This window comes from Symphalangus syndactylus, chromosome 12 (genome assembly GCF_028878055.3).
Source record: "Symphalangus syndactylus isolate Jambi chromosome 12, NHGRI_mSymSyn1-v2.1_pri, whole genome shotgun sequence".
In the NCBI taxonomy this organism is placed as follows: Eukaryota; Metazoa; Chordata; class Mammalia; order Primates; family Hylobatidae; genus Symphalangus; species Symphalangus syndactylus.
In genome coordinates, this window is record NC_072441.2 from 124,011,578 (window position 1) to 124,039,374 (window position 27,797).

Here is a 27,797-nt window from a genome sequence, read left to right on the forward strand (position 1 = left end):
ATAAGTTTGAGTTAAAGGTAGCATTATATTGTTTTTGACTAAAAGAGGTAGCTGTACATAAAGATGATAGCAATAATAAAAACCCATGAAGATATATAATGAGAATTTATTAGTAAGAATATACAATGTTTTCCCTGGATAAAGTTACTTCTGTAATACAATTTTTTTAATTTAAAAAATTACCTTCTAAACCATTAACTTGAAATACTTACTAGCTACTTTTCTAAGTCCTATTTTAGGAAGCCTAGACAAGCAAACCAAATTAATAGAAATTGAGAGTAGAGAAAATTAGCAATGGGCCGGGCGCAGTGGCTCACGCCTGTAATCCCAGCACTTTGGGAGGCCCGGGCGGGGAGATCACTTAAGGCGAGGAGTTCGAGACCAGCCTGGACAATATGACGAAACCCTGTCCCTACTAAAAATACAAAAATTAGCTGGGTATGGTGGGGCGTGTCTATAATCCCACCTACTCGGGAGGCTGAGGCAAGAGAATCGCTTGAACCTGGGAGGCAGAGGTTACAGTGAGCCGAGATGGCACCACTGCACTCCAGCCTGGGTGACAGAGGGAGACGCTGTCTTAAAAAAAAAAAAATCAGCAATGCCCTCTTCTGGGCTACAACTACTTAATGAGTAATGTATACTAGCCTTGGAATTTATTTCACAATTCTTTTTGAGCATGTGTGTTTGGGTTTATCAGACATTTCAAGTTCTTTTTTGTTGTTGTTGTTTTTTTGAGAGGGAGTTTCGCTCTTGTTGCCCAGGCTGGAGTGCAATGGCATGATCTTGGCTCACTGAAATCTCTGCCTCCTGAGTTCAAGCGATTCTCCTGCCTCAGCCTCCCAAATAGCTGGGATTACAGGCGCCCACCACCATGCCCAGATAATTTTTTGTATTTTTAGTAGAGACGGGGTTTCACCATGTTGGCCAGGCTGGTCTCAAACTCCTGACCTCAGATGATCCACCCACCTCAGCCTCCCAAAGTGCTGGGATTACAGGCGTGAGCCACCACGCCCGGCCTCAACTTCTTTCTTAAACCTGACTGGATCCAGCAAATATTTATTTAAAGTTTTGTCAATATGCCGGGCTTTCCCCTTTAACTTTCATTTCCCGTTTCTCTTCTGCTTCCAATACTATTTATTTATTTACAGAGTCTCGTTCTATCACTCAGGCTGGAGTGCAGTGGTGCAACCTAGGCTCATTGCAACCTCCGCCTCCCAGGTTCAAGCAAGTCTTGTGCCTCAGCCTCCCAAGTAGCTGGGACCACAGATGCATGCCACCATGCTTGGCTAATTTTTGTATTTTTAGTAGACACAGGGTTACGCCATGTTGGCCAGGCTGGTCTCTAACTTCTGACTGCAAGTGATCCGCCTGCCCCCACAAAGTGCTGGGATTACTGTTGTGAGCAACCACGCCCAGCCCCATTACCATTTATAGTGTACTTTTCAGTGTCCACCTTGGTTTTCCATTTTCTACATCTTTACCATGTCTGGTCTCTTTGTCTCTCTTATATGTGATTTCATTTTTGACTCAAGGGCCTTCATTCACCCAGTTAGGTATTAGGAGTTCTGAGATCCTCAAATTTCAGATTTCCCACATTCCACCTCCTTTTTGCAATACCAGATGTAGCAGGTTTGCCAGTAAATTCAAACATATTATTCTGTCAGTTTAAATTTTCCGAGTTGACATTTTTATATTCCATTTATTTTCATCACTAGCAACTTGGTTGCTTAAAGTCTAAGGATTTTGCCTTTTAAATACTTTCTAGCACTTTGATATACATTGGAGAAACCAAAGAAGTTTCAGATTCAAAATGTCATCTAGTCAAAATGGAGAGGAAAAAATAGCACCCAATATTTAATTTGTCAAAACTGTGCAACACAGCCTTTTTTGGAAGGCCTAAGGAAAAAAATTATTGTATGCTATAATATAACTATAAAAGGTACTGGAGTTTCTTTGGGGAATTTTACCATATTTCTTGAAATATGGGATCTGTACAAATTTGAACCCCTCCAGAGTTTAATTATAATTCCTAAAGTTATCATTTACAAATATAAATGTTCATTATGAATTCATTTTTACTTCTTACCTCCATTCCTCAAGGGGTAAAAGTCAAATCTAGGGAAGACATAATACTAACTAAATTTGATAAAGCTCACTGTATCTAGTACAGTGTTGTATACTCTATGGCTATTTCAGACTCATAACTAATCTCTCTGCTTTCACCATTGTCCCCGAGAGTTTACTCTCCACAAAGCAGCTAGACTGAACCCTATAAATCTAAACTCTCCAAAAGATTCTCATCCCACTCAGAATAAAATCCTACTTCCTTATTATGGTATACAACCCCTACATAACCAGTCATCAGCAATCCTCATCACTACTCCCACACAATTCTTTTACTTTCTTTTTCCTCTTATATATTATCCCCTACCATTCTCCTTCAGCCTCCTCTCCAGCCAGTCTAGCCTCTTCTGCCATTCTGGAAGGATATACACCTCTACTGTAAATACAGTCTCCAGACTTTTGCCCTTGATGGTCCTCTTCCTGAAACGTTTTTATCTCAAAAGCCACAAGTTTGACTCTTTCGGACAGTAATTCTCTGCTCAAACGTTACCCCATCAGAGGCTTTCCCCAGCCATCCAATCTAAAACAGCACATCTGCTGGGTGTGGTGACGCAGGCCTGTAATCCCAGCACTGTGGGAAGCCAAGGTGGGTGGATCACCTAAGGGCAGGAGTTGGAGATGAGCCTGGCCAATATGGCGAAACCCCATCTCTACTAAAAATACAAAAAAAAAAAAAAAAAAATAGCGGGATGTGGTGGCACACGCCTGTCATCCCAGCTACTCAGGGGGCTGAGGCAGGAGAATTGCTTGAACCCAGGAAGTGGAGATTGCAGTAAGCCGAGATCACACCACCACACCCCAGCCTGGACAACACAGCAAGACTGTGTCTCAAAAAAATAAAATTAAAACAGCACCTCTACTATCACCGTCTCCCTTTACCCAGCACTATCTTCCTCCCTACCACTAATCATCACATTATATAGTAAATAAATATTTAGTTAGCACCTGTTTCCACCCACTATAATGTAATTTCCATGAAGGCTGTGATTTGTTCAGTGCTGTATTTCCAGTGCCAAGAAACTACCTGGTAGGTGCTCAGTAACTGTTGAGGAGACGAAAATTTAAAATGTCTGACTCTAGAATCCATGTTATCAACTTTAATTATTCATACACACCAAAGAAGTCCTTTAAATAATAAATGTTAAAAGTATATTTAAACTGAGACTATTGATTGCCTCTAGAGAAGAGGCTAAAGGGAGAGAAATATAGGGAGATTAAATGTATGCATACTCCTTAAATCTTGAACTATATTAATGAGTTAATTTTTCAAAATTAAACAAAATGTAACATGTTAATTTAACAGGTTATAACAATGACTGAGTTACATTAACTTTCCAGTTTAACTCTGCATTCTCAGGATGTGGAACACTAATGGCCAAAACATGACACTCTTCATGTTGTTCTCGGGTGTTTTCTGCTGTTGTTATTGTTGTTGTTTTGAGACAGAGTTTTACTCTTGTTGCCCAGGCTGGAGTGCAATGGTGCGATCTGGGCTCACTGCAACCTTCGTCTCCCAGGTTCAAGTGATTCTCCTGTCTCAGCCTCCCGAGTAGCTGGGATTACAGTATGCACCACCACGGCCAGTTGTTTTGTATTTTTAGTAGAGATGGGGTTTCACCATGTTGGCCAAGCTGGTCTCAAACTCCTGACTTCAGGTGATCTGCCCACCTTGGCCTCCCAAAGTGCTGGGATTACAGGCGTGAGCCACTGCGCCCTGCCCTGTTCTAGGGTATTTTAATAAGACTCTCCAGGAATTTCTCAGAGCACAAGAAGTTAAATGTTACTTTCTTAAATGTTCCCTACTCTTGTATCATATTACATCTTAATTAGCGATCGCCTTGTCACTAGGAAGTTGTTATGTACATTCATTTGTTCATTCATAAAGGGTGACACAGCCACCAAATGGTAATGGAGTCTGAGGATAGAAAAAACAAAACCCCAAAGTGTTTTGGCCTACTCTCACCACTCAACACAATATTTCTAACACCAGATGTGTGGGGTTATTTCCTCCACACACCAAGCAAGCAGTGTACAAGCTGGGTGTCTTACAATTTAACTCACTTCTATCTACCTAGAGACAGAAGTGCACAAGCTGGGTGTCTTACCTTTTTTTTTTTTTTTTGAGATGGAGTTTTGCTCTTGTTGCCCAGACTGGAGTGCAATGGCGCAATCTCGGCTCATGGCAACCTCCGCCTTCCATGTTCAAGCAATTCTCCTGCCTCAGCCTCCTGAGTAGTTGGAATTACAGGCATGCACCACCATGCCGGGCTAATTTTGTATTTTTAGTAGACACAGGGTGTCTCCATGTTGAGGCTGGTCTCGAACTCCTGACCTCACGTGATCTGCCCGCCTCGGCCTCCCAAAGTGCTGGGATTACAGGCGTGAGCCACCGGGCCCAGCCTGGGTGTCTTACAATTTAACTCAATTCTAATTCTATCTACCTAGAGATAGTGTCAGATTCCACAAGGCCAGGGCTCAGGCCCACATGACTGTCCCAGACTTCAGATGCCATTTCTGATTGATTGGCAATAAACTGGGGTTTCCACAACCCCCTCCTTGGTTAGATTAATTTGCAAGAGTGGCTCACAGAACTCAGGGAAACACTTTACATACGTTTACTCATTTATTATAAAGGATATTACAAAAGATACAGACGAACAACCAAATAAAAAGATACACAGAGCAAGGTGTGGGAGAAGAGGGGCTGAGCGGAGTCCTTCAGGAACTTCCATGTGTTCAGCTATCCCAAAGCTCTCTGAACCCAGTACTTTTAGGTTTCGTGGAGGCTTCATTACATAGGCATAGCTGATTAAATCACTGGCCATTGTTGATGACATTAACTTTCAGCCTCTCTCCCCTCTACAGAGATGTGGGGGGTGGGGGGTGGGGTGGGGTGGGGGGTGAGTGCTGAAAGCCCCAACCTTCTAATCACGCCTCTCCTCAGTCTTTCAGGTGACCAGTCCCCATCCTGAAGCTATCTAGGGGTCCCCAGCCTCCAGTCATCTCATTAGCATACAAAAGACGCTCTAATCACTAGGGGGAGTCCTAGAATTTTAGGAGGTTTTTTTTGGCCAGGAAACAGAATAAAGACCAAATATATATTTCACAATATCACATAATGTTTCATTGTTATAAGAAATTCTGTCACCAAAGTTGCCATAACAAAACAATATTCCAAGATATGGTCCATTATATCCAGAATTTAAGGTCCTAGGCCTGGTAATGGAGTTGAGAGGAAAAAGCGTTGAGCAGGAAAAAGAAGAGGCAGCGATCCAGCCACTTCCCACTTCCCCTTCTAACCACAGCTAGTCCCTATTTAGAGAGGAAGCCACTCCCAGTTCTCTTGAAAACAGTGGTCCTCTCAACTGCCAAGAAGGCCACAGGAAGAAGGTCACTTTCAGAAAAGAAAACCCAGAATGATGACAGTAATGAAATCCTTCATGGACCAATACTAGACTAATGGTCTTCCCAGTACTTTATATTCTTACTACATCACAAAGGATAAGGATTATAAACCCAAAGTTAGAAAGAATAAGCACTGATTTCTGCCAGCTATAAGATAATAGACAATTGCACTTAATTTTCACAATCAAATAAGGCTGTGTACTTTTCCAACTCTTCTATATTAAATTATTAGATGTTGTATGATAGTATGAGAACCTTAATCTTTCTGTATGAAATCCCTTTTTTTTTTTTTTTTTGAGACGGAGTTTCGCTCTTATTGCCCAGGCTGGAGTGCAAAGGCGCAATCTTGGCTCACTGTAACCTCTGTCTCCTGGGTTCAAGCAATTCTCTTGCCTCATCCTCCCAAGTAGCTGGGATTACAGGCATGTGCCACCATACCCGGCTAATTTTTTGTATTTTTAGTAGAGATAGGGTTTCACCATGTTGTCCAGGCTGGTCTCGAACTCATGACCTCAGGTGATATCCACCCACCTTGGCCTCCCAAAGTGCTGGGATTACAGGCATGAGCCACCTTGCCTGGCCTCTGAAATTACTTTATATACACATATTCTGCTATCATTTAAATAATCAACACTCTGTAAAGGTTTTTAAAAATCACTAAAGAGTTTTCAAAAAAATTACTAAGAAACAGTCTGTGTCATGTTAAATGACAGATGGAACAATTACTCAATTGAAATGAGACAGAAAATCTGACAATCAATTGGAAACTGTCATATAAAAATTAAGCTTGGACCTAAGCAAAAGCATTACAAATGGTTTTTCTTTTGCTTTTATATTCTCTTTAAGAAAAATACATTTAATTACAAAGTATAAAGCAGAAGAGTAACAGATACTTTGTGACATTTTACCATTCCCCTACAGTCAACATATAACAAAATATTTGAACCAATCATATTTCACTCCTTGGTTAGTCACTGTATATAGCAGGGACTCTATACTCAGTAGTTATAGATTTAGTTACAAAAAACAATCCACAGGAATACCTTGACTCTCACTCTACCAAAGGTAGATACGGCCGGCATCTTGAGCATGCTAGTCAATCTATCCAAATGCACAACTACTAATATCTCACCACTCTCTAGCTGTTTCCTATTTCATTTCATTAGGGAGACAGAGACAAACCAAAAAATATGATAAGAGAATGTCAAATGCAACCCTTCCACCAACACTGTTATCTCCACAACATCCAATAAAATTATCACTCAAGCTCGAATTACAACAAACTCTCAATAAATCCCAGACCACTTTCATTCTCAGTGGACAAATAAATATCAGTTCTTGTCCCACACTGCCTGAATTTCCATTTTCCAAGTCATGTTGTCATATTGCACATCAATTCACCCACTTGTTGTACCTGTAAGTACCAGAAAAATCAAGTAAATTAACTCAAGGAGGTTGAGTTAAATCTGACAATTGACTTAACCTTTAATTACTTATGTGCCAGACATAAAAGAATGAAACACATGGCATGCAGAAAAATTGTACAATCATATCACATAGAAAAAAATTTAAAACTATGTTACGAAAAGTAAATTAATAAGTTTTGGTTAATCAAAGTATGTTCTGAAACATTAAGTCTGATAACTTCTTCCTAATAAATACGAGTGAATTATTTTCTTAAAATTTTGCTATTTCAAGTACAGAACTTTTTACATATTTTTCTTTAAAGCATTAAGTCACACTGTATTATGTCTATTTGAATTACTACTTAAATTACTAGAAAGAAATCAAGATAACATTAAACTCTTAAAATATCTTTGGTAACAGAATGAATTATCTTCTGTGTTGTTGTCTATATCAAAGGTCATATCATATTTCATACTTTTCTAAGGTAAACATTTAAACAGCATACATGGTATGATGGAGAAAATTATAACAAACTCACACCAAATTATCAGCCTTTCTGAATTTCCCAAAAAGGGCACAACTTGCAAAAAAAAAAAAAAATGAGAACTATAATTTTCATGTATCAAGAAAAAAATATAATAAGCAGTTTTTCTAAAGTGCTCAAAGAAGTCAATTTGTGGCAACACTACCAGAAAAAGTGGCCTATGAAATCACACAAAATTTCTGAACTTTAAAAATGTACTAGGCTCTTTCTAAAGCTGAATATTATTGTCAAATCAGTAACTCAAACCAGCCCTAAATGTCTGCTTTTTTTTTTTTTTTTTCAGGTAGGCAAGTGGGATTTAATTTTTTGTTTGTTTCTTTTTCGAGACAGAGTCTCGTTCTGTCACTCAGGCTGGAGTGCAATGGCGCGATCTTGACTCACTTGCAACCTCGGCCTCCTAGGTTCAAGCAATTCTCCTGCTTCAGCCTCCCGAATAGCTGGGATAACAGGCGCCTGCCACCACACCCAGCTAATTTTTTGTATTTTTAGTAGAGATGGAGTTTCACCACGTTAACCAAGCTAGTCTTGAACTCCTGACCTCAAGTGATCCACCCTCCTTGGCCTCCCAAAGTGCTGGGATTACAGGTGTGAGCCACCGTGCCTGGCCTAATTTTTTGTTGTTGTATTTTGTTTTTTTGGGTTTTTTTTTTGAGACGGAGTCTCGCTCTGTCGCGCAGGCTGGAGTGCAATGGCGCGATCTCAGCTCACTGCAAGCTCCATCTCCCAGGTTCACGCCATTCTCCTGCCTCAGCCTCCTGAGTAGCTGGGGCTACAGGCGCCCGCCACCACGTGGCCCGGCTAATTTTTTGTATTTTTTTTAGTAGAGATGGGGTTTTACCTTGTTAGCCAGTATGGTCTCGATCCTGGCCTAATTTTTAAGTTATAGCAGCAACTGGATTTTCTTCCTAAGTACTGGAGTATCCCCTAGTGGACTGGTGAGGAACAGTTTCTTGACTTACTAATCAAACTCTGTCATAATAAATTCACTTTTTTATAATCTCACCCAAATATCTTTTTTCCCATGGTCAAAACAGAGTTAATATTAGTTTTTATAAATTTCATAATTTTGACTACAGTGAAGGTCCTGCAAGGTAGAAACACTTTTTTTTGACAAATACCATTTCCAGTGTTTCAAATACAATAACCTCTTTCAAGAATCTTGTTACATGAGCACAAATTTAGTAACTGAAAAATCAATCATCCTTAATAGTTTCTTAATGGGCAAAGGAAGTTTTTATGGAAATTAAACTACTTCATTGAACTAAATGTCAACAATCAAATCATAAACATTAAGCAGAGTGCTTTCTAAAGAGCCAGGGGTTATCAAAGATAAATTTGAGAAACTATTGATGGAGGCTTGAAAATGATTTTTTTACATATCATATAATTTCTGCTAACATGGAATAAGGATTTCTAAAAAACAATTTTTAAGGTATCAACACTCTATTTACACACAAATTAAAACTCTACACACAAAACACTTCATATTTCTGCAAATAATTAAAATCCACTGACGAATACAAGGGCTCCAGCTAGCAGTATGACTGGAACCTTGTGAGAGACCCTGAGCTAGAACCACCCAGCTAAGCCACTCTCAGATTTCTGACACTCAGAATAAATGTTGTTTGTTTTAAGCTGCTAAATTTGGGGATAACTGGTTATTCAGCAACAAATATGTTGTGTTTACTATACTTAAAGAAAAAAAGAGGGTAATGATGGTAAGAAGAAAATGGCACTAGAAAACAAAGACCAACAAGTCAACAACAAAAAAGCAAACAGATTCAAAAATGGGCAAAGGACTTCAAAATTTCTCGAAAACAGATACACAAATAGCCAATAAACACTTGTTAAAAGATGCCCAACATCACTAATCATTAGGGAAATGCATATCAAAACGACAATGAGAGGCCAGGCATGGTGGCTCACGCCTGTAATCCCTGCATTTTAGGAGGCTGAGGCGGGCGGATTGCCTGAGGTCAGGAGTTCGAGACCAGCCTGGCCAACAAGGTGAAACCCCGTCTCTACTGAAAAATACAAAACTTATCCGGGCATGGCGGTGCGTTCCTGTAGTCCCAGCTACTCAAGAAGCTGAGGCAGGAGAATTGCTGGGACCCAGGAGGCAGAGGTTGCAGTGAGCTGAGATCGCGCCACTGCACTCCAGCCCGGGCAACACAGCAAAACTCTGTCTCAAAAAAAAAACAAAAAACAGTGAGATACCACATCACAGCCATTAGGATGGCTATTATTAAAACACACACGAACACAGAAAATAACAAATGTTGGTGAGAGTATGGAGAAACTAGAACCCTTGTGCACCATTGGTGGGAATATAAAATGGTAAAGCCACTACGGAAGACAGTATGGTGGTTCCTCAAAAAAATTAAACATAGAATTACCGTATGATCCAACAATTCCACTTCTGTATATATATATTCAAAAGAACTGAAAGCAGGAACTCAGATATACTTGCATGCCCATGTTCATTGCAGCATTAGTCACAATAGCCGAAAAGTGGAAGCAACCAAAGTAGTTCATAAATAGATGAGTGGATAAAGAAAATGGGCTACATACACACCATTAAATATCATTCAGCCTTTAAAAAAAAAATGAAATTCTCATGCACGTTACAACACAGATGTACCTTGAAGACATTAAGTTAAATGAAATGAGCCAGTTACAAAAGGGCAAATACTATATGATTCCATTTATATGAGGAACCTAGAATAGTCAAACTCATAACGGCAGAAAGTAAAATGTGGTTGCCAAGGGCAAACAGGGAATTACAGTTTAACAGATGCAGAGCTTCAGTCTGGAAGAAGAAATGAGTTCTGGAGATGTATGGTGGTCATGTATGGTTATATGGTAGTGATGGATGGTTACACAACAGTATGAAAAGCGCAATGGCTCACGCTTGTAATCCCAGCATTTTGGGAGGCTGAGGTGGACAGATCACTTGAGGCCAGGAGTTCCTCCCCAAATCCAAGTTCCCAGATGCCAGCCAAGGGCCAACCTTGCAAGTAGAACTCGCTAAGCATATCAGTCTCAATCAGGCCTGCTATGTTAATTCTTTCTGCACAACTGAGATGTTCCCTTTGGAAATAACATGGTTTTTTGTCTTGTTTTTGGAGTTCTGTGTTTTTCTATTCAAAATGCACCCCCATTTCCTGTCACTTTAACTAAAATTACCTTATTGAAATTTGTATCTTTTTTGTAACTTAGCAGCTACTTATGCCCAACTTTTAAAACTTTTACAAGCCACAAATATGGTGGATATACTATGGGATGATTAAATTATTTGTCTGTACTTAAGTAGAATACCTATGAGAAAAATCCCTTTAAGATTTAAAGATGGTAATCCAAGGTGATTCCCTCTCCAAGGGGGACATCCAGTGTCCCTCTCAGGAAAGTAGCAACTTGGAATAGAATCTGGCATGCCTAAGGCATTTGGGGAACAGGGCTTGTTATTTCCTCTGCCTTCCTTGGCTGCCTACATGGATACCTAAGAGTCTTCCTTTCGGGATAGCGTGTCCTCTCGTGCACATGCTGGCACATGCTGAAGAGTTGTCTTTCTTGATGTAGGTCAGAGGCATTGATATGTGGCAAGTTTCTTTAGTCATCAACCATGACCTTCCCACCAATAGGGAAAATTATATCCACAGAATCGGTCAAGGTGGACAGTTCGGCTGTAAAGGTGTGGCTATTAACATGGTGACAGAAGAAGACAAAAGGACTCTTTGAGACATCGAGACCTTCTACAACACCTCCATTGAGGAAATGTCCCTCAATGCTGCTGACCTCATCTGAGGGGCTGTCCTGCCACCCAGCCCCAGCCAGGGCTCAATCTCAGGGGTCTGAGGAAGAGCAGGAGAGGGGAGGGAAGGGAGCCAAGGGATTGGACATCTTGTCACTGTCACTTTTTGAGGAAAAAGAAAAAAAAAGATTTAAAGATGGTAAAAAAAAAATCTTAGCACACTGGGATAAATATCATTTGATGCAATTTAACATATATATTATTATTGGTCTTCTATACTGTAACAGAATTGGTAACTATTAATACTTTTTTAGCAAAGAAAAACGTGGCTCTTACTTCCGCTTATTACCAATTAATATGCACATTTACAAATTAGCTGCTGACACGATGGAAGTGCTATTCTTTTAAAAATCACCACTTAAAAACTAGACAGGAAACCCACGCTTCCCTCTTAAAAGAAATTAACTCATGACATTTTAAAAGGAATTAGCCTTGCTGTCCTCCTACACATTTTTGTTTTTAATAGTTAACAGTACCTTAGACTGAGTATGTTTTGTTCAACAGGTCACATAAAAAATTAACATCACAAGAATATTTTACCTCAATTTAAAAAATAGGAAAGGAGCTTAAATACCTGTACACAAATGTGTACTTCCTTAGTTTTTGGTTACACCAGCAAATTAATAACACTGGACGGTAAGTGAATCAGTGATTGATCTGTACCCTGAAATAACTGCTGAAATGTCTTCTGCCTTTTTCCCCTACAGTCACTTCTGTTAACATATGTCCTGTCCTCATGTAAACTTAATATGAGCTCAAAAGAATGAAGAATACAGACGCCTTCAAGGAACTGAATCTAACAGAAGAAACAAATAACAATAAAAATTGTAAGACAAAAGTACTGGATGTTAAATAATGTGAAAAGAAATAAATGTGAAGTAAGTTCTAAAAAGAGGTAAAAACAAAAACCAACCACCAAAAACCCTTTCTCCTTCAATTTCAGATCTCCAGTTTAGAAGGTTCAAAATATATGAGTGAAAAATGACACCAAAAAATTGCTTTGTATTTGTTTTGGTTAGCAATACAAAATGACACACATCAAAGAGGCTTTAAAAGGATACACCCCAGAACTTTTATTAGATTGTTGTCTCCCAGTAGGAAAGTGGGTATGGGGTTTGTTTTTAGTTTCTGCTTGATTTTTTCCCGTAATAAAACATACTGCGTTTGTAAAAAGAAAAGATTATTTTTTTTTCATTTCCCATCAGAGAAGTGAAGGAAGAATGTAGTATATAAATGGCTTATATTTTTTCTTTTTCCTAAAGACAAAACAAAATCTCTGTGTTTTAATAAACATTTTATACTTGCAAAAAGAATGAAGGTTTTCCTCTCTTCTGTTGCCTTTGTAAGGTGTTTCCTTAAAACTCAGTGATCAAAATAAATAAAATACAACTAAGTACTCCAGAAAAGATCTTCAAATTGGAAACCAGTTAGTATGTACCATCACCCTCCCCATCAGTACAGACTGCCCTCTCACTGAGGTCATCCTCTCCAGGTAACTTTCCTGGATCATCCCTCATTTTCAAGTATTATTATCCCAAAGATCATTCTTCTCAAAGTAAACAGTCTTTTTTTGTTGCTATGTTCATTGCAAATAAGAAAAAAAAAAAAAAACCTCTATTTTTATTATTGTTACAAGCTATACACAGAAGCCCATGCATTAAGAAAGGCATCTTGGTAGGCAATAGCTTAGAGTTAGGTCTCAGGTCTCATGTTCCAGCTCCGGCCCCACATACTATACATTATTTCATTTAGTATGAAATTGGGATAAGAGAATTCTTTTGTCAAATTACGTGCCAGTATCACACTGTTTTAAATACTGCATTTTTATAACAGGCAGCATAGCCTGGTGGTTAAGGGAGTACACTTGAGCTAAACTGCCTGGCTTTGACCCTTGTCTTTACCACTTCCTTGGCTGTGTGGCCTTGCGCACGTTATTTAACATCCCAGTAATTCAATGTCCTTATTTGTAAAATGGAGATGATAATGATACCTATCTAATAGAAAGAGCTGATGTGAGGATTAAAAGTTTTAGGCTTTTAAAATATTTCCATTTATTTATGTATTTATTTAGAGATGGAGTCTCTCGCTCTGTCGCCCAGGCTGGAGTACAGTGGCCCAATCTCAGCTCACTGCAACCTCCACCTCCTGGGTTCAAGCAATTCTCCTACCTCAGCCTCCCGAGTAGCTGGGATTACAGATGGGCGCCACCACACACAGCTATTTTTTGTATTTTTAGTAGAGATGGGGTTTTGTCATGTTGGCAAGGCTGATCTCGAACTCCTGACCTCAGGTGATCCACCCGCCTCTGCCTCCCAAAGTGCTGGGATTATAAGCATAAGCCACCACCTCCGGCAAAATATTTCCTTTTACATACTATCTGCTCACTGCAAAAAAATATTCAAATAACACAGACATCTGTAGAGTTAAAAGTGAAAGTTCCCTCTGCATCTCTACTCCTACCACCCAGCAAGGAACCTAAAAAAATACTAAGATGAGCTGGGTCTGGTGGCTCACACCTGTAATCCTAGCATTTTGGGAGGCCGAGGTGGGCAGATCACTTGAGGCCAGGAGTTCAAGACCAGCCTGGCCAACATGGCAAAACCCTCTCTACTAAAAAATACAAAAATGAACCAGACGTGGTGGCGCATGCCTGTAATCCCAGCTACTCGGGAGGCTGAGGCATGAGAATCGCTTGAACCTGAGAGGCAGAGAGTACAGCGAACCAAGATCACGCCACTGCACTCCAGCCTGCGCGACAGAGCAAGACACTGTCTCAAAAAGCAAAACACCACACACACACACACAAAAACTAAGACGATTGTTTTAGACCAATTGATAACTTATTTGTTTCATTCACAGTTGTCTGGACCAAGAGAAACTTCCTCTGATTAATAGACTTTGTACATCGCTTATTCTAGAGTTTCAGATAAATGTAGTTACTAGATAGAAACATGAGTAGTGTCTCCAAGGAAGGGGCTCAGAGTGCTGCATGTAACATAACGGGTGACCCAAATATTTAGCAACCACCAGAGTAGTCATTACAATTCTTCTCTTTATTATTTATTTATTTATTTATTTATTGAGACTGAGTCTTGCTGTGTCACCCAGGCTGGAGTGCAGTGGCGTGATCTTGGCTCACTGCAACCTCTGCCTCCGGGGTTCAAGAGATTCTCCTGCTTCAGCCTCCTGAGTAGCTGGGATTACAAGTGCGTGCCACCACACCCAGCTAATTTTTGTATTTTTAGTAGAGACAGGGTTTCACCATGTTGGTCAGGCTGGTCTCGAACTTTTGACCTCGTGATCTGCCCACCTCAGCCTCCCAAAGTGCTGGGATTACAGGCATAAACCACCGTGCCCGGCCCATTACAACTTTTCATCAAATATTTCCAGCTGCCCTCCCAGGCACATAACAAAACTACACTTTCTCCATGCCCCCCAGCATTACATGAGACCATATGATTTGCTTTGGCCAGTGAGATATAAAAGAAGTGATATACATCCCTGCTGGCTTTTAGTTTCCACTAGTACTTGACTCATCACTCTGTTTCTCTCTGCAATGGTAACTGCCAGCTTTCTAGAATGATGGTTGAAGACTCTGTCAGCCTGGGTCTCTGGGTGATAAAAAAATGGGCGTAGCCCACCACCCACCTCCTTTGGGGGGTCTGAGGGGGTAAGACCCACCTCCTGATCCATATGGGACATGTATTACAAGTGACGAACTTTGGATGTGTTAATCCACTGAGATTAGGGAGGGCGGGTAAGGGGGATTGTTGTTGTGGGTACTAACTTATTACCTAGTCTATCCTGATTAGACAGACCAACTGATTCTAAAGTTAAAATAAAATATAAGCAAACAAGAACAGCCAGGAATATTCTGAAAAAATAGCAATGAAGAGGAACTAGCCCTGCCAATCACGGCAAAAAAATAAAGACCTAATACTTACACAGCACCAACTACATGCTAAGTACTTTTCTGAGCACTTTATATAGCTTAACTCATTTAATCCTTGCATCAGCCCTCTATTAGATAGGTATCATTATCATCTCTATTTTACAAATAAGGACATTGAATTAAGGGATGTTGAATAACATGCCCAAGGTCACACAGCTAAGAAAGTGATAAAGAAAAGACTCACAGCTAGGCAGCTTAGTTCAAGTCTATACCCTTAACTACCATTATACATTATAAAAGTACAATAATTAAAACTGTGATATTGGCACATTATTTGACAGGCAAATTAAGAGAACATAAAGTGCAGAAATAGAATCAAATGTACACAGGATTTAGCATACAAAAAGGTGGATAAAAGCTTATTCAATACATGGTTATTCTGAAATCCCCATCCCCTTTCTTTTTTTTTTGAGATGGAGTCTCGCTCTGTCACCCAGGCTAGAGTGCAGTGGCGCAATCTTGGCTCACTGCAAGCTCCGCCTCCCAGGTTCACGCCATTCTCCTGCCTCAGCCTCTCCAAGTAGCTGGGACTACAGGCGCCCGCCACCGTGCCCGGCTAATTTTTTTGTATTTTTTTAGTAGAGACGGGGTTTCACCGTGGTCTCGATCTCCTGACCTTGTGATCCACCCGCCTCGGCCTCCCAAAGTGCTGGGATTACAAGCGTGAGCCACCGCGCCCGGCTCCCCATCCCCTTTCTATAAGCAATTCCAAATTAAAGGCATTTATTCTATAGCCATACTAGCACATGTCTAAAATGACGTATATTAGGGTTTGTACTAGGACACTGTTTACAACAGCAAAAAATTGAAAACAAAGTAATTATATAATTCATCCACACAATGAAATGCTATGCATCCATTTAAAAAAAAAAAAAAGCAAGTTCTTTATTTACTGACATGAAAGAATGTCCAACATAAGCTATATAACAGCATCCATCTAGGGGGGAAAAAAAAGAATGGGGAGAATATACATGGATACAGGTACACATGCATAATATATCTCTGAAAGTATTTACAGGGGACTGGTGATTTGGATTGCCAAAATTTGGGTGGCTGAAGAAAAGGAGTGGCAGAAAGACTTCAAACTGTATCTCTTGAATTTTGAACCACATAAATGTACTGACCCTTCAATAAACAAACAAATGATTTAAATTTTTTTAAAAAAACTGAGCCATTTAGCAGCAGGGATAAATGCCGAAAGGATAGATTGAGAATTCTCTTGATAAAGGAGCTGAGCAGCCATTACACTCCACATACAAGCTGAAACTGAGAAAGCCAGCTGGAAGAAAGGAAAACTGAACAGATGTACAGAGCAAAAAAGAGATGCCAAACCTTGCAGTTCCTGAAAGAGAGAAACAGAATATGCAGTCTTAATTTCTAATAGCTTGCCAGCTCCAGTTTCCAACAGGCACAGCTGTACAGTGATGCTTGTCCATGGAGTGTCATGATTCCCAGTATGCCCACATCACAACAGTCCCTTCCATTACCTTCTGAAGTTAGCTCCTCTGATTCTCCATTCCTTTTTTTTTTTTTTTTAGGGCCTCTACCACTAGCTGTTCTATCTGTCTGAATAAGAAGGTATTTTAGGATCATTTCAAAGTGTCCTTTGTGAGAGAGGAAAGAAAGATTGTGATTTACCCAAGTGAAGTGCTGAACATATCCAATCAGAATGTTAGTATTAAAACAACAACTATACATTGTAAGTCCAGAAGCACAGAAATCTGGTAATTAAGCCTAGGCACAGAACAAGCCTGATACAATATACTACCTTGTATTAAGGTCTCAAAATTCTCTCAGCCTTACCATTTTTTAGACTTTTTAAAATTTATTTACAATTGTCTGAAACCTATTTCAACCAATAAAAATGTTAAAAAATGTTTAAAAAGCAATAACAGCTATCACTTTTTGAGTACTTACCATTAATCATGCACTAGCTGAGAATTTTACATGTAATAATTCCTTAATTCTCATAACTCTATGAGGTAGGTATTATTAGTATACCTATTTTACTGGTGAGAAAAGAGACACATAGAGAATGAATAACTTGTCCAGAAATACATTATTTCTAAGGTCTCTTCAGGTTGTAAATTTTTTTATATCTATGTCAAGCTACCAAAATCAGAAATTTAACGCAAGATCTAAACCCACACAGACTGACACCAGAGTCCATGCTATTAACAGCATATTTATAAATGATTACATCGCTGACTGATGTTGTCACTGAAAACAATCAGAAAATCTAAATGCTTCATGAATTATTAGTGTAAGAAAACAAGGTCAGGAAAGTTATTCTAATTATCTCTTAAATATCCTTTTTTTTTGAATAAGTATTTTCCTGGTAATAGCAGTTATCTACTTTCCCTTTATAAATACTTCAGACTCAAGTCTACAAAATATCTGAGAAAGGCACAAAAATAGTACATGAAGACTAGTCTAAAAATAAATCAGTTATATTTATTAACCTTTAATAAAGTGAATTGTATATGCTATATATATTTTTTCAACTTTTAAGTTCAGGGAGTACATGTGCAGATTTGTCACATGGGTAAATTGTGTGTCACTAAGGTTTGGGGTATGAATAATCCTGTCACCCAGGTAGTAAGCACAGTGCCCAACAGGTTTTTCAACCCTTGCCCCTCCCATTCTTTCCCCTCTAGTAGTTCCCAGTGTCTATTATTCCAATCTTTATGTCCATTTGTACTCAATGCTCAGCTCCCACTTATAAGTGAGAACATAGGGTATTTGGTTTTCTGTTCCTGTATTAATTCACTTAGGATAATGGCCTCCAGCTACATCCATGTTGCTGCAAAGGACATGATTTTGTTCTTTTTTATGGCTGCATGTATATATTTGATTTTTTCTCTTATCATATTATCATGAAGGGTTTGGGAAGACTGGAATATCGATGCGGGATATCTCCCCTTAGATGCAGCAGAGAATTGGGAAACAACAAAACTTACAATCAAGCTCTGCAACCTACTAGCTGTGTGGCCTGAAGGCAGAAGACAATCTCTCTTAGCCAAATGTCCTTGTCTGTAAAGCCAGAGAGTATGTTCAGCTCTTAGAGCAGTTCTGAGGATTAAATGAAGTAGCAGGATAAAGTGTCTGACACACAAGCACCCAATCCCTAAACCATTCTACCACTAAAGCACAGTGGTGAAGAGTGTAATTTTTGGAGTTATATGCCTTGTTCTGAAAACTGTTTTCATCATTTATCAGCTAAGAATTAAATGAGATAAAGTTTACAGAAATTTTGGCACATAAATGCTCAATAAATAATGTAATAATACTACCAAAAGCAAAAAATAGGCACTAAAAATAACTAGAAACTAAATCTAGAAAAATGGGTTAGATTCTAGTCTTTCTGTGCTCTAAGATTGGGCTCAGGGCACACTACTCCAAAATACAGCACCTTGGCATTTGAGGAAACAGCAGAAGCAAAGAGGTCTCTCTGACCTTCTCCAGCCCTTCTCCTCTGAAGCAGACCATGAAAGAATTATCTGATTTTCTTCTCTGAAGTAGGTTATAAGACCCTCATTCCAGAGGTACCCTCCCTTTACTCAGAGGAAAGGAATGTCCTTATCTCTGAAGACACAGGGATATTGAGAAGAATCTGACCAAACGAGCCTTGCTAAGTTCCCCCCACGTTATTACCATTACATCATTCTTCCTCTGTCCATCAGACTTCTACACGCTGTCCACTCTCCATCAAACCTAACCCATAAAATTACACAAGTTTCCCTGTTGATTTGGGTCTTCATTTCTGAAGGCTCCATGTCACATAAAACTTAAATTTGTATGTTCTTCTCATTAATCTGCCCTTTGCCATAGTGGTCTCAGCCATGAACCTAGCAACGGATGAGGAAAAGATACTACTTTTTCTCCCCATACGTCTACTGCTAAGCTATAGGTCCATAATCAACTTGTTTTAACTACCCAAGTAGCATTTACCCATCTGTAATTCAAATATATATTAGAATATATGACTTCTACAGTCTCTTCCGGTTCTAAATTTTTATGCCAATGTCTCTCTAGCTACCAAAATCAAAAATTTTATCTTAAAAACAACAAACACCCTCATGCAAATACTCATTCTCAGGAAAAGGAAAAACAAACCAGCAAGAGATTCAGAGAAATTCAGAGATTCAGAGAAATGACCCAAAATGGCCAGCTCTTAAACTGCTGCCAAAGATTTCAAGTAATAAGAAACATGTTTTTTTATTTTTGTTTTTAGAGACAGGGTCTCACTCTGCACCCAGACTGGAGTGCAGTGGCACAATCACACCTCACTGTGACCTCGAACTCTTGGGCTCAAGCAATCCTCCCAACTCAGCCTCCCTAGTAGCTAGGACTACAGGCACACAGCTAACTTTTAATTTTATTTTTAAAGACAGGGGTCTTGCTATGTTGCCCAGGGTGGTCTCAAACTCCTGCCTCAAGCAATCTTCCCCCTCAGCCTCCTCAAGTGCTATGACTACAGGCATGAGCCACTGTACCAGGACAGAAATACGTTAAAAGCAAATACTTTAAATGAGAAAAAAATGATTTTAAAAAGCAACACCGGCCAGGTGCGGTGGCTCACGCCTACAATCCCAGCACTTTGAGAGGCTGAAGTGGGCGGATCACCTGAGGTCAGGAGTTTGAGACCATCCTGGCTAACACAGTGAAACCCCACCTCTACCAAAAATACAAAAATTGGCTGGGCGCGGTGGTGCACACCTGTAATCCTAGCTACATGATACGCCGAGACAGGAGAATCGCTTGAACATGGGAGGTGGACGTTGCAGTGAACTGAGATCATGCCACTTGCACTCCAGCAGTGACAGAGCAAGACTCTATCTCACAAAAAAAAAAAAAAAAAAGAAGAAAAAAAGCTTTAAGAGGAAAATTTTTAAAGGATAAAAATAAAAATATTTTGCCGGGCGTGGTGGCTCACGCCTATAATCCCAGCACTTTGAGAGGCCGAGGTGGGTGGATCACGAATTCAGGAGATCGAGACCATCCTGGCTAACACAGTGAAACCTCACCTCTACAACAAAATACAAAAAAAATGAGCCGGGCGTAGTGGCAGGCGCCTGTAGTCCCAGCTACTCGGGAGGCTGAGACAGGAGAATTGCTTGAACCTGGGAGGCGGAGGTTGCAGTAAGCCGAGATTGCACCACTGCACTCCAGCCTGGGCGACAGAGCGAGACTCTGTCTCAAAAATAAAAATAAAAAATAAATAAAAATAAAAATATTTCATATACTGCCAGGAAGAAAGAATAAATAAATATTTAAATATAAATAGATGAGCATGACCTCAAACTTGAGAATATTCAAGCTTGGAAGCTTGGAAAAATATTTGCTCAGAGCTGACGCCACCTTGACAATCACAGCATATAGCCAAGATGACTTTTCTCTTTAAAGATGGTTAATAATTTCAGGAAACAGAAGACTTGAAACAATTAGATCAAAGAACTTATAAAAGCATTAGAATTTTTCCAAATATCAGGGTTAATGAAAGAACAAAATAAAACAGAAAACAAGACATATAGTGATAAAGATAGGATTTCATAAAGTTTTCAGTCTAAGACTTAAAAGTGCAATTAAGCTGGACCTGGTGGCTCACATGTTATCCCAGCACTTTGGGAGGCTGAGGCGGGAGAATTGCTTTGAGCCCAGGAGTTTGAAATCTGCCTGGGCAACAAAGGAGATGCAATCCCTAAAAAAATTTTTTTTTTTAATTTAACCAGGTAGGGTGGTATGTGCCTATAGTCCCCCCTATTCAGGGGACTGAGGTGGGAGAACCACTTGAGCCTAGGAGGTCAAGGCTGCAGTGAGCCTGTACCACCACACTCCAGCCTGAGCAACAGAGTGAGATCCCGTCTCAAAAAATAAAAATAGGCCGGGAGCGGTGGCTCACGCTTGTAATCCCAGCACTTTGGGAGGCCGAGGCGGGCGGATCACGAGGTCAGGAGATCGAGACCACGGTGAAACCCCGTCTCTACTAAAAATACAAAAAATTAGCCGGGCGAGGTGGCGGGCGCCTGTAGTCCCAGCTACTCGGAGAGGCTGAGGCAGGAGAATGGCGTGAACCCGGGAGGCGGAGCTTGCAGTGAGCCGAGATCGCGCCACTGCACTCCAGCCTGGGTGACAGAGCGAGACTCCGTCTCAAAAAAATAAATAAATAAATAAATAAATAAATAAAATAAAAAATAAATAAAAATAAAATTTTTATAAGTGCAATTAAACTAAAAATACAGTAATCAAAGGAAAAACATATACAGGAGAATAAAACAAAGTTTAGGCCAGGCATGGTGGCTCATGCCTGTAATCCTAGCACTTTGGAAGGCCGAGGCAAGTGGATCACTTGAGGTCAGGAGTTCGAGACCAGCCTGTTCAACACTGCGAACCCGGGTGATGCAGGTTGCAGTGAGCCAAGATCACACCACAGCCTGGGTGACAGAGCAAGACTCCTTCTCAAAAAAAAAAAAAAAATTAAAATAACTGTTTACCAATCAATAACTGCAAAGAAAACTCAGATTAGTTCAAAGCATCTCCGTGGAATAAAATCTGCACTGTAACATGCCAGGTACAATATCTCTGAGTGTACAATGAGGAAAATACTCTCTCCCTATGTATCTGTCCATTCTCATGCTACTATGAAGAAATACCAGAGACTGGATAATTTATAAAGGAAAGAGGTTTAACTGATTCCCAGTTCTACATGGCTGGGGAGGCCTCAGGAAACTTAAAATCATGGCGGAAGGCACCTCTTCACAGGGCAGCAGGAGTGAGAATAGCCAAGTGAAGGGGAAAGCCCCTTATAAAACCATCAGACCTGGTGAGAACTTACCATCAGGAGAACAGCATGGGAGAAACTGCCTCCATGATTCAATCATCTCCACCTGGTTCTACCCTTGACACGTGGGGATTATTACAATTCAAGGTGAGATTTGGGTGGGGATACAGAGCCAAACCATATCATCCTATTTGCTGAATATATCAATTCATTTAAACACTACTGAGTGCCTGGCACCATTAAAGGTACAGGGACTACAAGGGTGAACAAGACCAAGTTTCTGTTCTCGCAGGGCTTACCATCTAAAGCAGCAATGTCCATTAGAAATATAATGCAAGCTGGGCAGGGCATGGTGGCTCATGCCTGTAATCACAGCACTTTGGGAGGCCAAGGCAGGTGGATCACCTGAGGTCGGGAGTTCAAGACCAGCCTGACCAACACGGAGAAACCCTGTCTCTACTAAAAATACAAAATCAGCCAGGCGTGGTGGCATATGCCTGTAATCCCAGCTACTCGGGAGGCTGAGGCAGGAGAATCGCTTGAACTCGGGAGGCGGAGGTTGTGGTGAGCCAAGATTGTGCCATTGCACTCCAGCCTGAGCAACAAGAGCAAAACTCCGTCTCAAAAAAAAAGAAAGAAATACAGTGCAAGCTGGCTGGGTGCGGTGGCTCATGCCTGTAATCCCAGCACTTTGGGAGGCCAAGGCAAGAGGATCACCTGAGGTCCAGAGCTCAAGACCAGCCTGACCAACATGGAGAAACCCCATCTCTACTAAAAATACAAAATTAGCCAGGCATGGTGGCACATGCCTGTAATCTCAGCTACTCGGGAGGCTGAGGCAGGAGAATTGCTTGAACCTGGGAGGCAGAGGTTGTGGTGAGCCAAGATCACACCATTGCAATCCAGCCTGAGCAACAGGGGTGAAACTCCATCTCAAAAAAAAGAAATATAATGCAAGCTACAAATTCCATTTTACCTTTTCTAGTAACTACATCAAAAATTTAAATTCAAAAAATTAATTTATATATTATTTAGTCTGATACATCTAAAATATTATTTAAAACATATAATCAATATAAAAAAATTCATGCAGTACTTTATATTCATTTTTTCCATACTGAGTTTTGAAATACAATGTGTATTTTATTACAGTACTTCTCAATTAGCTTATTTGTATTTATTTATTTATTTTTACGCTTTTTTTTTTGTCTTTTTTTCTTTTTCTTCCTTTTCGTGGAGAACAGGGTCTCGCTATATTGCCCAAGGCAGGTCTCGAACTCCTGGGCTCAAGCTATCCTCCCACCTCTGCCTCCCTGAGAGCTGGGATTATAGGTGTGACCCACTGCGCCCAGCCTATTTATTTATTTTTAAATATAGAAAGGGTCTCACTATATTGCCCAGGCTAGTCTCAAACTCCTGGGCTCAGGTGATCCTCCCACCTCAGCCTTCCAAACTGCTAGGATTACAGGCGTGAGCCACCACTCCTGGCCAATACTTCTCAATTAGGACAAAGGACATTTCAAGTGCTCAAGAGCCACAGTGGCTACTAGCTGCCATCCTGGACAGTACCAATATAGGGAGGAAATGGATGGGTGCTGCTAATTTTTTTTTCCATTTTAAACCTTGTCATATTCTTTGACTTCTAAAACTGCCTGCGTGTATTACTGTGGTAAAAATAACTAAAAAGAGTCCAGGCGTGGTGGCTCACACCTGTAATCCCAGTACGTTGGGATGCTATAGGCAGGAGGATTGCTTGAGCCCAGGAGGCTGCGGTGAGCTATGATCATGCTACTGCACTCCAGCCTGGGTGACAGAGTAAGACCTTATCTCTTAAAACAAAACAAAAAAATTCTCTAGAAATATCAGTTTTAAGAAAATAAAAACATCAGTACAAAGTTATTAGATGCAATACAAGTAAGGCAACCAAACCTAGACTCAAGATGGCCATACAAAATCAAGGCTTCCTATATATTAGCAATAAGCAATTAGGAAAGATTATACTTACAACAAAAATCATAAAATGCCCACTAATAAACCTACCAAGTAATGTCCAAAAACAAGATGAAGAAAATGAAAAATCTTTTACTGAGGGGCAAAAAAAGATCTGCCTGAACTGGCAAAGGCATGTCATGTTCTTGGCCGTAAGAACACAATAATGCAGGCCGGGCGCGGTGGCTCACGCTTGTAATCCCAGCACTCTGGGAGGCCGAGGCGGGCAGATCACGAGGTCAGGAGATCGAGACCACGGTGAAACCCCGTCTCTACTAAAAATACAAAAAAAATTAGCCGGGCGTGGTGGCGGGCGCCTGTAGTCCCAGCTACTCGGAGAGGCTGAGGCAGGAGAATGGCGTGAACCCGGGAGGCGGAGCTTGCAGTGAGCCGAGATCGCGCCACTGCACTCCAGCCTGGGCGACAGAGCGAGACTCCGTCTCAAAAAAAAAAAAAAAAAAGAACACAATAATGCAACAACATCAATTCACCCCCAAATTAACCTATAATTTGATATAATGACCACCAAAATCTCCTAAATCTTAACAACATAATCCTAAAGATCTTTGGAAGACTTAAGATGCAACATCTAAATAAAATTTTAAGAACATAATGATTGGGGAGCTAACCACATATACATACACACTATATAAGCTTACAATAATTAAAATAGTATATTAACAATGTGCAGGAGGAGACAAAGATCAAGGGAACAACAGAGTTTTAAAATGACATATATATATATATATATATATGAGAATATAATATATGATAAATATGGCTCTTCAAATCAGTGAATTATGGACTATTCATAAATTAATACAATGGAAAAACATTAAGTTGGTTCCAAGCTCAAATATATATACCCTTCAGATGGATTCAAATTACAAACATAAAGAAAAAACACAGGAAAGATGGAGAAGATTTAAATAATCTTATAAACAAGTATTCATCAATAAGAAAGTGGTTAAATATATGGCTAAAGCATGGGACACTATAAAGCTGTCAAAAAGGATGAGAAATCTACAAATACTGGAATAGAAAGACCTTCCAGACAAACACACACACAAAAATTGCGGGTCGGGCACGGTAGCTCATGCCTGTAATCCCAGCACTTGGGGAGGCCGAGGCGGACGGATTGCCTGAGGTCAGGAGTTTGAGACCAACCTGGCTAACATGGTGAAACTCCTTCTCTACTAAAAATACAAAAATTAGCCGGGCGTGGTGGCAGGCGCCTGTAGTCCCAGCTACTAGGGAGGCTGAGGCAGGACAATCGCTTGAACCCAGGAGGTGGAGGTTGCAATGAGCCGAGATCATACCACTGCACTCTAGCCTAGGCGACAGAACAAGACTCAGTTTTCAAAAAAAAAAAAAAAAATTGGGGAGAAAATTCATACAGTATAACGCCATTTATGAAACGGCAAGAGAAGTATTAATATATATACTCATATATGTGTAAATACATAGAAAGTTCTGAAATGGCTGGGTGTGGAAAACACCTATCGAACCACAAACAGTAGTTTCTTTTAATAAGGGAATATGTATTGGGCCAAGAATGTCAAAGGGGACTTTCATGTCTAGTCTATATGCTTCTGAATTAGTATTTTTTTAACCTTGAGATACCTTTGTATATTTTTATGCAACTGAAAAATGCATGGCCAGGCACTGTGGCTCACGCCTGTAATCCCAGCACTTTGGGAGGTGAAGGTGGGTGGATCACTTGAGGCCTGGAGTTCGAAACCAGCCTGGCCAACAACCCTTTCTCTACTAAAAATACAAAAATCAGCTGGGCGTGGTGGTGCATGCCTGTAATCCCAGCTACTCAGGAGGCAGAGGTTGTAGTGAGCTGAGATCATGCCACACTGCACTCCAGCCTGGGCAACAGAGCGAGACTATGCCTAAAAAAAAAAAAAAAAAAAAAGAAAAGAAAAGTGCCAATTTCAAAATGAGTAAAAGAAAGCTAATGTAACAAAAACCTTCATGTATCAACCTTTCTTTCCTATAAGGAACAGATGAGTGATACAAATTGTACTTGTTAGTATTGTCAGTTTTTTTTTAATGTTTTCTTAGCAATTATCTAGAAACAAAATGCTAAGTGGTAATCTTCAGTCCTAACTCAGTATTGTTATTTTAATTTGCTGGAATTAGTACACAGAGAGAAACATGTTAACAAAATTACATGTGTACATATTATATATTATACTAAGCTCCAGAATATTTTTTTGACCTTGTCCACATGAAGTGAAAGGTTTTTGAACACTTCTTCTCCCTAGAAAGCAAACCCGAGAATACAAATGGCCTGGGCCTGCCCAGCTTTAGCGTTCTGCTGGATCAAAAGCCAATACTGGCAGAGTTCACTATGGAGAAGCCGGCAGTTCTACCATGGCAGAATCAGCACATTTACAGCAACAAGCAAGTGGGAAAAAAGCTCAGTGTTGTTTTCATATTTTTAAGCAACTAAGTTTAAACTTTGGATAGTAATATATTTAATGTGTATTTATCCATGAATTTGAGTGAATTTCATTTGAAAATACTGACAAAATGTTCTAATTAGTATAATGACAACAAATTTCCATACTGAAATTATGCACTCAATCCAAAAAGGCAACCAAGAGTTTTTGTACAAAATATCCTCACAGACACACAAATCTCTTTTTAGTTGTTTCATAAGGATGTTCAACATCTATTTGATCAGCAACATTCTTTTAGATAGCAGTTCTGCCTAAATTGTATCTAAAAATTCTCTCAGAGCCATCAACATAGGCAATTAGTATAGAATAAATGAATAAAAAAACAGAAAATGCTCTGGAGTGTTAAGCTAAAATTTTAAAAAAAATTCTCCTGCCATTATTGCCTGGGGGAAAAGGTCTTTATAAGTTGCATATTGCAATAATAAGCTAAATATATCATGTGGTTACACAGATTTTTTTTTTGGCTGGACTGCAGTGGCGTGATCTGGGCCTGCAACCTGCACCTCCCGGGTTCAAGCAATTCTTCTGCCTCAGCCTCCTGAGTAGCTGCGACTACAGACGTGCGCCACCATGCCCGGCTAATTTTTGTATTTTTAGTAAAGATGGGGTTTCACCACATTGGCCAGGCTGGTCTTGAAGTCCTGACCTCATGATCCGCCTGCCTTGGCCTCCCATAGTGCTGGGATTGCAGGCATGAGCCACCTCGCCCGGCCCGTTACATAGATTCTAATACAAGATCATTGGAGGCCAGGCGTGGGGGCTCACACTTGTAATACCAACACTTTCACAGGCCAAGGCAGGCAGATCACTTGAGGTCAGGAGTTCAACACCAGCCTGGCCAACGTGGTGAAACCCCGTCTCTACTAAAAATACAAAAGTTAGCTGGGCGTGGTGGCGTGCACCTGTAATCCCAGTTACGCAGGAGGCTGAGGCAGGAAAATCGCTTGAACTCAGGAGGCCGAGGTTGAACCCAAGAGGCCAAGGTTGCAGTGAGCCAAGATCGCACCATTGCACTCCAGCCTGGGTGACAGAGCCAGATTCCATCTCAAAAAAAAAAAAAAAAAAAAGCCACTCGGCCTGTGGCTCAGCCAGGTGTGGTGGCTCACACCTGTAATCCCAGCACTTTGGGAGGCCAAGGTGGGTGAGTCATCTGAGGTCGGGAGTTCGAGACTAGCCTGGCCAACATGGTGAAACCCCATCTCTACTAAAAACACAAAAATTAGCTGAGTGTGATGGCATGCACCTGTGGTCCCAGCTACTAGGGAGGCTGAGGCAGGAGAACCGCTTGAACCCGGTGGGTGGAGGTTGCAGTG

The 27,797-nt window shown here is 40.3% G+C and overlaps 1 protein-coding gene and 1 non-coding gene across 7 annotated transcripts in view; one reads left to right on the top strand and one right to left on the bottom strand.

Annotated features, from left to right (window-relative positions):
- Nucleotides 1–27,797, bottom strand: part of ABL2 (ABL proto-oncogene 2, non-receptor tyrosine kinase) — a 115,821-nt gene that overhangs the window by 75,586 nt on the left and 12,438 nt on the right. The gene's annotated exons all lie outside the window — the stretch shown is intronic.
- Nucleotides 10,835–10,975, top strand: LOC129469306 (small nucleolar RNA SNORA67). Its single transcript, XR_008652995.1, has one exon. It is a non-coding gene; the product is annotated as a small nucleolar RNA SNORA67 (small nucleolar RNA).